The 12,406-nt window shown below is 41.2% G+C and overlaps 1 protein-coding gene across 8 annotated transcripts in view; it reads right to left on the reverse strand.

Moving 5' to 3' along the window:
- myt1la (myelin transcription factor 1-like, a) overlaps window positions 1–12,357 on the reverse strand; it is a 68,728-nt gene extending 56,371 nt beyond the window's left edge. For 7 of the 8 annotated variants that reach the window (XM_034899330.1, XM_034899336.1, XM_034899333.1 and 4 more), the window contains exon 1: window positions 12,224–12,357. The gene's annotated coding sequence lies outside the window, so the exon portion shown is untranslated. The remainder of the gene's footprint in view (window positions 1–12,223) is intronic. The other variant, XM_034899329.1, reaches the window with a different exon arrangement.
- Between the last annotated feature and the right edge of the window lie 49 nt (window positions 12,358–12,406).

Below are 12,406 nucleotides of genomic sequence, written 5' to 3' on the forward strand. Positions count from 1 at the left end.
CCCCCCCCCCCCCAAAAAAAAGGCCTTTACAGCTTTTATCTTACTCTTGAAAGGATGACTTGCTTCAAAGGAGAACACATCTTCTAACTATGCCAGACAAGAACGACAGGGTTTGCAACAATTACTACTACTTCTACTGTAGAACCACATCCAAATCATCCGTGTAATATTGGCACACCAACCAGAAACCAACTGCAGTCTGACAATAATTCATTGCCTCATGTCAGCCTGGATTTAACAAAAAACTGAGACAATGCACATACAATTTAGTGATGTCCCCGCAGTTGTGGTCTTGACCGGTTTTGAAATAAAGTCCTGAATCAATTTGTTTGAGACCAAGATAAGACAGAGTAAAAACCCTTCAAAAGGTGGTCTTGAGACCGATCCAAAGGTCTACTACAATGATTCACTCCTATTTGTTACTTACTCACTTATAACAGGCACTCAGGGACATTTTAGACACTTATTAATCATCTTCACTAAGACCACAGAATTGCTAATACTAATCAACAATGTGATTCAAATCAAAATCCACTAAATGTTTTGTGTTCTTCTTTAAAATTTGAATAACACAAAAGTCTCATGAGGACTGCTGGGAGTGTTACATTGCATGCAGCAACATAAAAGAGAGTAAGACAACAGTGGAACAACAGTGGGATGATGATGATGACGAGAACACAGCCGCTCTGCGTGCTTCCCTCTCCTCAGCTGCAGTGCAGCTCGGGGGGGTTTGCAGCGTTAATATAAATGTAAATTGTGGACAGCCTCGCCTGAACTCTCAGCCTACATCCATTATGTTGCCACAGCGTACCGTTGCCGGGTGCATCTGAGGCCGCCACTCCACTGAGCGCTCTCCAACGCAACTTACATCAAACATAGTCTCCCCTCCCTGAGCTGGGAAGAGCTCAGCCAAGAGAAGAAAAAATCCTCCACTCCCCTGGAATCTATACAACTGTGTGTGTGTGTGTGTGTGTGTGTGTGTGTGTGTGTGTGTGTGTGTGTGTGTGTGTGTGTGTGTGTGTGTGTGTGTCACAGTGTCCTATATGGCTGGGTTGGCGCTGTGTGAAGAGTGGAGCTTCCTGCTGTTTAGTATTCAGTCCAACACTCTGCCTGTCTGGTACAATATGATGCAGAGCTCCCCTATACTGAGACACACACACACACACACACACACACTCACACACACACAAATATGTAGACTAACGGAAAAGCACAAGCTTTACCCCCGATGCCAAAAGAAAGAAGTATAGTACACTCTGTACCTGTTTGAGTTTTCTTTCTATAATGCAGCCTGCTTGATGTAGCGCCCCCTAGAGGTCAACGCCAACACAACACCTCACACTGATCACACAATTTTCTTCTTATTGCTACGAATGATCACTAAATAATAACGTAATGTGCGTGGGAGACTAGTACGTGAGCGAGGACGTGCAAGTGTATAGATGTAGAAGCTCTTTCCGTCAAGTCACATATTAAAGTATAATAATGGGTGTTTTTGTCTTCAGTTTATTCGATAGGTTGAACCCGTCAGTTAGCTGCTAACAGAGCCTTAAACATCAGAGCTGTTGCTATGGTTCCCTGCAGTTTAACATAACTTCAGTGCTGATTGAGAATGGCAGTTAAAATATTGTTGGACCAAGCTACAGTTAGTCTATCTGAGAAGTATTGAAAGTGACCAGGCTGTTCTCGTGAACCATTCATTCACAAAGCTATGGAAAGTAAAGTACTTTAATTTGTGTTTATTCTACTTTATTACTGTCAGACACGTTAACTGAGCGCAAAGAGCCCTTAAAACACAGAGCTTTGAAGCGGGGGACCGGCGTTTGTCTCCTTGGAGAAGTTAAGCAGAAAATCCAAGTCCACTAACTGTCATGTGACCGGTCTGCAGTTTCATAATTTCGTAAAACATCATACATACTGTTGTGCATAATTTTTTGTCCAATATCATACAAACCCAAATGCTTTGAACAGACACCTGCCAGCCAATCAGAAACAAGGAAAGGTATAGCATGTGTTTTCAAGTCTCAATGTCTCAACCTTCACACACTGGATCTGGAAGTTATGTCTATTAATTTAGCCCTTTAGCCTGGATTATTTATAATAAACCAACACATGTTCAATCCACAATCTGTTATAATACATCAAAATATATATGGAAGTGGACTGGAAGCATGATGTTAACTATGCAGAGTGGTTCTGGAAAGAGAAGCTCTGCGTCTGACTACGGATCAGAAGATTCTTGGTTGGAAAGAACAGCTCAGAGAATTTTGGGATGAATTAAAAATGACTTCATGGTGCAGAGATTTGAGGATCCTGCTTTCTGTTAACCTTCAAAGCATCTTGGTAAGCTGGTTTGGGGTATTTTGTGGGAGAACAGACATTTAGGTGTCTAATAAAACTAACTAATGACTAAAGGTTTTATATGACAATACACTGATATGTAGCACGGTCTACAGGATGCTCTGGATGCTTTTATTCTGAAAGTGTTTACATACTAGGCCCGCACGATTCGGGGCTGTAATTGTGCACCAAGGCTGAATTTTGGGAAAGAGACTTCAGATACAGTATTAGGGGACCACTAAGGTCTATATAAAAGAGACTTCAGATACAGTATTAGGGGACCACTAAGGTCTATATAAAAGAGACTTCAGATACAGTATTAGGGGACCACTAAGGTCTATATAAAAGAGACTTCAGATACAGCATTAGGGAACCACTAAGGTCTACATAAAAGAGACTTCAGATACAGTATTAGGGGACCACTAAGGTCTATATAAAAGCATCCAAAGAGCACCATGTCATGGGACCTTTAAATAATGACTCAATTACATAGTTAAAGATGCTCTGTTGTTGTTGTTATGCTGTTTGTAGTCACGTCCCAACTCCCTAAAACTTTTCCAGTTTCAAGTGTGCACAGCCTGCAACACAAACACTCACAGGCAAATGTTTGTGCACCCAAACAAAATACACACATACACACACACAGATACACAGCAGCAGCAGCAGCAGCAGCAGCAGCCAGGTGAGATGTGTGTTTGCGGCGGAGCCCGACAGCAGCTCAGTGTTTTAATCCAGCAGAGCACTTTTATCAAACCCAACAAACAGAAACACCTGGTGGGTGATGTGATGCTGCAGTGCACAAACCAAACAACACAACTGAACAGAGAGAGAGAGAGAGAGAGAGAGAGAGAGAGAGAGAGAGAGAGAGAGAGAGAGAGAGAGAGAGAGAGAGAGAGAGAGTTAGGGAGAGGTGCAGTTCTGCTCCAGGTCTGTCTGATCTTCTGTCTGTACATCTAAACTACGTCAAAGCGGCTACATTTTTAGCCACAGTCAGAGCTCCAGGGAGGCTGATGATAGTTGTTAGGTCGGTCCATACTCAAATATATAACCATAGACTGTAAAAAAAGAATGGACAAGCGTCCAGGTCTGGAAATTGAAGCCAATGCTGAAGTCTCTTAAAGCTGCATTCTATCTAATTTCCAGCAGGGGGAGACTCCACTGGCTCCAAAAAGAAGTCAGTTTATATAGAAATCTGTGAGACAATCAGCCTACTTCTCACTAAATTTATTAGCTCAGTAAAAATGTTCTTAATGAGTTTATGGTCTCAATCGCTATAGTCTTCTTCATAACAGCATGATGTTCATTTTGTAAATGACGGTCCCATTTACTTTAAAGGTCCCATGGCATGAAAATTTCACTTTATGAGGTTTTTAATATTAATATGAGTTCCCCCAGCCTGCCTATGGTCCTCCGGTGGCTAGAAATGGTGATAGGTGTAAACCGAGCCCTGGGTATCCTGCTCTGCCTTTGAGAAAATGAAAGCTCAGATGGGCCGATCTGGAATCTTGCCCCTTATGAGGTCATAAGAGAGCGTCAGAAAACGTCAGTCCACAAAGCAATGGGGGACGCCAGTGCTGGTGCGTCCAGATGTTCATGTTTCCCCGAAGATAAACCCTAATGACTTTGGTGATTGACTGACTTTATTTAGCACCACTTGCAGATCAAACCTTCTCACTTGACCAGGGAAATATCTCAACATCTGATTTATGATTATTTAGCAATTTGGTACACATAATAGAATCTTTATTGATCCCCAAAGGGAAATTCTGTGTTACAGTTGGACGAGTATATAAATATCAAAGTAGAAATATAAGGAGTGTTGATTTGTACGGTATTTTAATAATTAAAGGAATTTTTATGATACAGTATTTACATAATAAAGTAGATGTAAGGGGTGAACAGTAACATTGAATGAATAGTAGCAGCAGAGTATTGCAAAAATTTTAAGCTAATGTTATTGCACAAAACAGATAATATTGTCCAGTTTAAAACTCACTAAGTGTCTGTGTGTTCGATACTTAGAGGGAGGAGTTATAAAGTTTGATGCATTTGATTCGTTACATTTACTGTGAAGGACTTGTGTAGAAGCGGTTCTGCGGTAGTTTGGTGGTGTGAAAACACACAAGAAAAAGCAGCAGCAGCAGCAGCTAAGCCTGGTGTGAAGGCCCCAGACTCCCTCCTGCACATCAGCCCCACTCCTGGTTTCCATGGAGACTGGACTGATCGGGTGATTAGCCGCATCAATTAACCTCTGACCAATCACAGAGAGAGCCTGAGCAGCAGCAGCAGCAGCTGGCTGTGATCTGCAGATATGATCACAGCTGAATTCAGACATCCGAACACTGCATGCTAAATAACAATGAACGCATGTGGGAATTCTGCATTAGCATAGCAAATTACATATCTGCATATCTGCATCTGGTCTATATATTTAATGTCTGTTTAAATTTGGAAAATCAAGTTTTTGTGTTTGTTTTGGGGCCTCAACCATGCAAAAGGTCTTCACGTTTTCCTGTTTTCTTCTTAAAGTCTGTCCAAATAACTTTTATTCCTGATATTTTTGGTGTCTTCTTTTGATATTTTTGGTTCAAGAACATGGATGGAAACATGTTCCCACTCCACACTGAATTTAAAAGACCATGCAGGATTTACTGGCCACGATGAACCCTGTTACACTTCATGTTCACCCTCTCATACCCTGTAAATATGAGAATGTGGAAGGGGCTTGGACTGCTCCGCCCCCCCACAGCTTGATGACCCGGTCTATGGTGTCATGTCAGCACTTCAGAGGAGATAAAGTCCTCTCCAGGCCTCAGACCATCTTCTGTTAGAGGATATTCACTCGAAACAAGAACTCATCTGCTCTGAGTATCTCTGCACATGGTTGCAATATTAAACCGTCTGCAGGCTGACTTTGCTTCACACTGAATTTTGGTTTTCATGACGACCAAAACCAGCTGTTTCTGTATGTCAGATGATTGAAAAAAAAAAAAGGTCTCAGAGCTATGTAAGTAAATCCTGGGCTTTTTTTGTACATTTTTTATCGAATGTATTTTTTATAATATTTCCATTCGGCTTAAACAACACTGCAGCAAAGGAGACATTTTAAACAATACATTCTGAGTAGAGACATGGAGGGCGGACTTAAAAAAAGAAAACGATTGAAAGAAAACTTGTGAGAGAAAAACAGCAATCTCTAATTTAAAACTGCTCCAATTTAATTGGCTGATGCACAAGGTGATCAATAACACGACGTGCATCTAGTCTGGGAACATTCCTCTGGGTCCTTGGAGGGTTTTGTTGCTCCTGTATCCTACAACATCTGAAACCCAAAGAACTGTTGTCCGTTGTAAATGCAATGGTAATTCAATAAAAATAATGTATACCAAATAAAAATATGTTTGACTAAAAGTGTGATTTATTGTTGATGCTACTTTTTTTTTTACCCCTCCCTCCCTCATCGGGGGGGGGGGAGCACTCTGGGATTGGCAGGCGGACGGGTGGATGTGGTCAGTGAGTGAAGCTTTAATGATCTGTAACAAGCAGGCGAGGCAGGTCGTCAGTGGCTACAGAGGTCCTTAATCGTTACTCCTGAAAGATTAGTGTGTGTGTGTGTGACAGAGGAACAGAGGAACAGACAGACAGACAAATAGACAGACAGACAGAGGAACAGACAGACAGACAAATAGACAGACAGACAGAGGAACAGACAGACAGACAGACAGACAGACAGACAGAGGAACAGAGGAACAGAGGAACAGACAGACAGACAGACAGAGGAACAGAGGAACAGAGGAACAGACAGACAGACAGACAGACAGACAGACAGAGGAACAGACAGACAGACAGACAGACAGACAGACAGACAGACAGACAGACAGAGGAACAGACAGACAGGTAGTCCAGATGACGCCTCAATGTTTTAAAGTGACAGTTTCATCACCAACTGGACAGTCACCAGCTAAATCTCCATTATGGAGGAATACTTACAGACACACGCATTGGAGCGTAAAGACATATCCGTCTCAACGTCTTATATACCCCGGAGATTTTTCTTGTTGGGTTGGCCTTTTTCTGTATAGCCTTGAAATTTCCACAGTGGAAGATTGGGTTGAGATATACGTTCAGTTTGGGGTCACGATGCTGGATTAACAACCAACAATCTGGTTCGCCGACGATTAGTCCATATCCACAACGTTCCACTTGCTCTCTACGGTGCTATGGACACCATGCTGTAGACGGAGCCCCGGTGCTGCTGCAACAGCCTCGGGAAGGAGCTTGTTTTGGTGGAACATGGGTACGTTCAAAGGTTGGACAGATAGTCTAGCTAGCTGTCTCGATTTACCCTGCAGAGATCTGAGGACCAGGTAACCAGAGTCCTCAGAAATCCACCCACGTTTTAAATTACAACACAATAAAGCCCAAGGTAACATTGGTTTAGCCTGAGCTGCAGATTACAGTTATTTACAGTTACAGTAATGTCAACTATTAAATGAATTGCCAACTATTTATTTAATCGATTAATCCATTTGGATTAAGGAAAAAAAAACTTCTCTGATTCCAGCTTGTTAATTGTGAATAGTTGTGGAAAAAACAAGATATTTGAGGACGTTGTTTTGGGGCTTTTGAGAAACACCAATCCACATTTTTCACCATTTTTTTGACATTTTAGAGACCAGACATCTCATATTGATTGAGAAAGATAATCAACAGATTAAGCAACAATGAAAATAAATGTTGCAGCTCTACTGTACTCATGAAGCGGCCGAGTATCTGCTCTTTGCCTGGTTGGGTCTGATTTTTAAAGGAGATTAAGGGTTAAAAAGGGCAGTATTTGTTGTCTTAAGGAGAAAAAAATCAACTTGTAACACAGATTGCAAATGGTGGCAGCATCATGTTTCAGAAAGCTCTAATGCTCATGCAACAAGTGGGCTTTGATATTAATTTGTGTCAAATTAAGTGAGAGCAAACGATGTTATGTTGCAAATCCCAGCTTGTGAATTGGTAATTCGCTGAAACGGGCCCCCGGTTTGGTTTGTTGTAAAGCTGCATTCAGCGTTGTTGCTGTGACAACAGGGCCACGATCAGCCCAGACAAAAACATAGCAACACGCACATTTTTATAAAAACTGAAACCAGGGTGCACAAGCGCTCTGCCTTTTTTATTACCACTAGTTTACAGACACGTCTCTGCTGATTGGGTATCACCAGGGACGCAGCCAATAAAACAGACACCCACCAAAAGGAGAGAATCAATTCTTAAAACCCGTTGCACGCCATTGTCGCTCCCCGATGTGAGTCGAATGCAGATGTGAGTCGCACATGCTCAGATTGAAACGGTTTACGGCATGACGTGCCGTAATGAAATTCATAAAATAATAAACTGTTCTCATCACAAACAATAACAGAAGATGGGAATCATTTTGGAAACGTTTTAGCTATCTACGGCTGTTTTACTGCTAACGTTAGCTCAAAAACGCCAATTAACTGACAGCCTTTGTTGTGTTTGATGCTAACTTGTAGCCCTTTATCTACTGTGTCGACATTACAGAAGTCTCTCGTTAGCATCTTGTAGGCTGCTTTTCACAAAGTGACGAATGACGCACGACTCAAATCTGCACTCGACTCACGTCGGGGAGTGACACCGTTTCACACCGTTCCAAGGAGACGTCGCAAAAACGTGACCCACATCCTTGCAACAAGTTGATGAGTAAAATGTCAGAACAGACAGGAATGCAGTCGTCTTTGCCAGACCTTCCTCCACAGCGCTGCGGAGGAGGGTCTGGCTACTCCACACAGCCATTAGCAGATGTAGTTGTAGTTGTAGAAGTAGTTGTAGTAGTAGTAGTAGTAGTAGTTGTATTAGTAGTTGTTCATCCTCCAGTTGTTATTATTTTGTGTTGTGTGTTGCTACCGTGTTGTTCATCTTCTCTTTGCTTTAGCGCTGTTAACATGTACGTGACGCAGGACTTTTACTGTAAACAACTATTGCGATCAGGTCTTCAGAGCTACACGTGTGAATGGAGAACTCTATCTGTGAGTACCTGTCCTGCGTGATGGCGGCCTGTAAGCTGCGTTTAATATCCCCGGTCACACACAGGTGGTGTTCGGCTGCAGAGAGGAGGAAGCTTTATTTGGGTCTGCAGTTATGAACGATCACCAGACTCCGTCTCTCCGGCTCCGCTGAGAGCAGACAGGAAATAAAGGAGTTTTTCTCTTTCATTACTTTTTGCGCCGAGTTCACCTGATCTCAGTGTTTAAACAGCAAAACAGTTGGCTCATCCACCGGAGCCTCAGGGCAGGTTTCACTGAACAAGAATAGTGTTTAGTCCCGTCACCCAGCCTGTACTGTTGTGGCCCGGCAATGAAGAAGATGAAATGATGCTGATATACATATAGATATATATGCATGATTCTTTTCTTTTTTTAACCAGGGCAGCAGTTTCCAGATAACATTATGTGTTTACATTATTTCAAAAAGTGTTCTCCAATGTTTTCTCAGTTAGTTTTAAAAATGATATCAGATTAGTGAACAGAATGTGCCTTTGGAACATTGGATGAATGGTTGCTGATAATGGGCAATGTAGATATTGCTTAAAAGATGCCCCCCACCCCCACCCCCCACCCCTACACACACACACACACACACACACATACACACACACTCAGATCTCAGATCAGCTGATATTCTGTTTTATAATAATTATAATACATTGTATTTAAAGGCGCCTTTCTCGGCACTCAAGGACTTCCAGTATGGAAGTGGTATGGAAATATGTAAGTGAACCCAAACTTTAGACCGGTTGTGTGTGTGTGTGTGTGTGTGTGTGTGTGTGTGTGTGTGTGTGTGTGTGTGTGTGTGTGTGTGTGTGTGTGTGTGTGTGTGTATATGTATACTTAGATGGCGAGAGACCCACTAACACTATAGAGGTTGTACGAGAAGTAAATAAAGCAAATTAAGTTTCATAGTTTGTATATTTACATTTTTCATAGTTTTATCGTGTATGTAACTTTTCATATTTGTGTTTCAATGTTGTATATATGTATATAATGTTCAATGCCATACAAAAAACATGTATAATGTTGATATAAATGATCCTAATATTGTGTAAATGTTACTATACAGTAACTGTTTACTGTGTAATAAATAAAGCCCTTTTGAAATTAAATATGAGAGAGAGAGAGAGAGAGAGAGAGAGAGAGAGAGAGAGAGAGAGAGAGAGAGAGAGAGAGAGAAGGATGTTCTTGGTATCCATAGCTTCCAACAGTAAGCAGAAATGCGTCTGAAATAAAGCACGCTTAGGTATCACTGCACGCTCTCGCCTTCCCTCTCAATCAGTTTCAATCATTCATTCAAACAACAACACATCAGGGCGCATGCGTCTGTGGAGCCACACTCAACACCTCTCTGATCCTCAACACACCGGCAGCAGCTCCACAACCTTTCTCATCCTTGGTTTTGTGTTAGAGATCCTCACAGTCTTGGCTGTCTAACTTGGAGCCTCCACTTCACGGCTGATATTTAGTTATTTTTAAGGGCCCCTCCCCGCATCCACAGCTAGTCATTCTAGCATCTTTTTGGGCCCTCCTCACATAGGGGCCCTGGGTGTATTTCCCCCAGGAAATATAAGACATCATAAACAAAGACATTTGCAACATGAATTAATGCAGAAAAGGCTCAAATTATTGCAGAAAATTCACCAGAATGCCAACATTTTCCTTTTGCTCAACAATGGAAAGCTCCCGTGTTAGGTGATTATGTCTGATTTATTTTGACTAGAAATCGGATGAACATGCTGGGTAAGATGCAGCTTTTTTGCATATCTGTCATTTGCTGATTTATAATTTGTATTAATAATCTGTATCTGCCAAGGTATTACAGCTGTTCAATGTATTAAAGTAAAAAGGACAATATTAAGTGAAGTATAAAGTAGCATCAAAAAGAAATACTCAAGTAAAGTATAACAACCCCAAATGGTACTTTAGCACAGTACTTGAGTAAATAAGCCTACCTAAGTGGTTTGACAACATGCTGTCACTTGTTGTGTATCGTTTCATGCACTGCATGTGAAAACGGGTTTTATGTACTTGACTTTCAATTCCTTTGAGACAATAAAATATCAAAGTCATATTTACTCAAAGGGAAATTTATTCCGTTGTCATACTGCAACATAAACTCATGTCAACATACCTTTTTTTTTTTTTTACTTTAGAAGTCAAATGTGTTTGCAAAGATTCATTCAAGTTAATTAAACAACTTCACCGATATTATTAGTCCTCAGACACGGATGCTGTTGCAAATGTTCGTGTGCAAACAGAGAAAATAAAAGAATACAAAATAGAAAGGTGCCATAAGGTCACTCCAGACTCACTAATTAGCAGCACAGACACTCTGTGGAAGAATTAAAGCCATAATACGAGCACTGACACCCTGTAGGAATATAACACATCACGCACAGTGGTACCAGACTGGATTATCACATCCTATTATCCCCCATTCTATAGCCGCTATAGGAAACAATGCAGCCTTCACACAGCACCCTGTAGGAACATTACGGACATATTATAAGATATTACGGAGCACCATGGGCGTCTTAAAGTCATAACACAAATTATATACGGCTATGATAATGAAACATGAGCATAAAAATCAAAAGGTGCTATCAGGTCACAGGAGACAGAGCAGCACAGCTCACTGGAGGAATGTAGCAACATTATTCAGGATATAAAGCTAAATATAAGACAACTAACGCTGCATTATGACACATTAAAACACAAATATTACAGGAAGCCTTGAGACATAAATGACTGGAGTATCATAAGACACATAAGGCACACTTTCAGAGCTCGTTGCAGAGATTTTATGGAAGGCAAAGCTAAATATAAGACTGAAACGCTGCATTATGACACATTAAAACACAAATAATACAGGAACATCATAAGAGACAAGCCTTGAGACATAAATGACTGGAGTATCATAAGACACACTTTCAGAGCTCGTTGCAGAGATTTTATGGAAGGTAAAGCTAAATATAAGACTGAAATGCTGCATTGTGACACATAATAAGAAAAAATATTAATATCATAAGATATGTGCCTTGAAACAACAGAAGCATCACTGCCATCCTATAGTAGTATCATGACACATGTAGACACACTTTTAGAGCTCACTACAGAGATATTACACAATATAAAGCTAAATAATGAATATAAGACTATAACGGTCCATTATGACACATTATAATATAAATATTACAGAGATGGCTTAAGATACGTGCCTTGAAACAACAGAAGCATCACTGCCACTAATATATGACACATGTAAACACACTTACAGTACTTATTACAGAGATATTATGGAAGATAAAGGTAAATATAACGCTGCATTGTGACACATAATAATGCAAATATTACAGGAATATCATAAGCGATGTGCCTTGAAACAACAGAAGCATGACTACCACACTCTAGTTGTCTCATGTGATACATGCAGACACACTTTCAGAGCTCATTACAGAGATATTGTAGAAGGCAGAGCTATATTTAAGACTATATCCGTGCATCGTGACACATTATAACAAAATAATATAGGACTGTCAGAAGATACGTGCCTGGAAACAACAGAAGCATGACTGCCACACGTATGACGCATGCGGACATGTCAGATCTGATTCCGGAGACATTAAAGAAGATGTCAACACATCTGCCCTGCGAGACAACAGGAGCGTGACTGACACACTCAGTCAGTGAACGTTACAGGGATATTTTAGAGGTGACCGGAGCCGTGAGGCGCGTTCAAAGACGCACACAGGCTACACCGCGTCTGACGCAGTTAAGGAGTGTAATGTGCAATGTTATAGAAAGAAAGGAAAGAGAAAACATACTGGAATGGCGAAGATGGAGACTCCTCTACAGTATCTCTTCTTCCTCCTCTCCCTTTTCCTCCTCTGCTCGGAAAGTCTGCAGCCTCCTTCTCTACCTCCCTCTCGCTCTCACTCTCTCTCTCTCTCTCTCCCTCTCGCTCTCACTCTCTCTCTCTCTCTCTCTCTCTCTCTCTCTCTCTCTCT

Source organism: Etheostoma cragini, chromosome 18 (assembly GCF_013103735.1).
Source record: "Etheostoma cragini isolate CJK2018 chromosome 18, CSU_Ecrag_1.0, whole genome shotgun sequence".
Lineage (NCBI taxonomy): Eukaryota > Metazoa > Chordata > Actinopteri > Perciformes > Percidae > Etheostoma > Etheostoma cragini.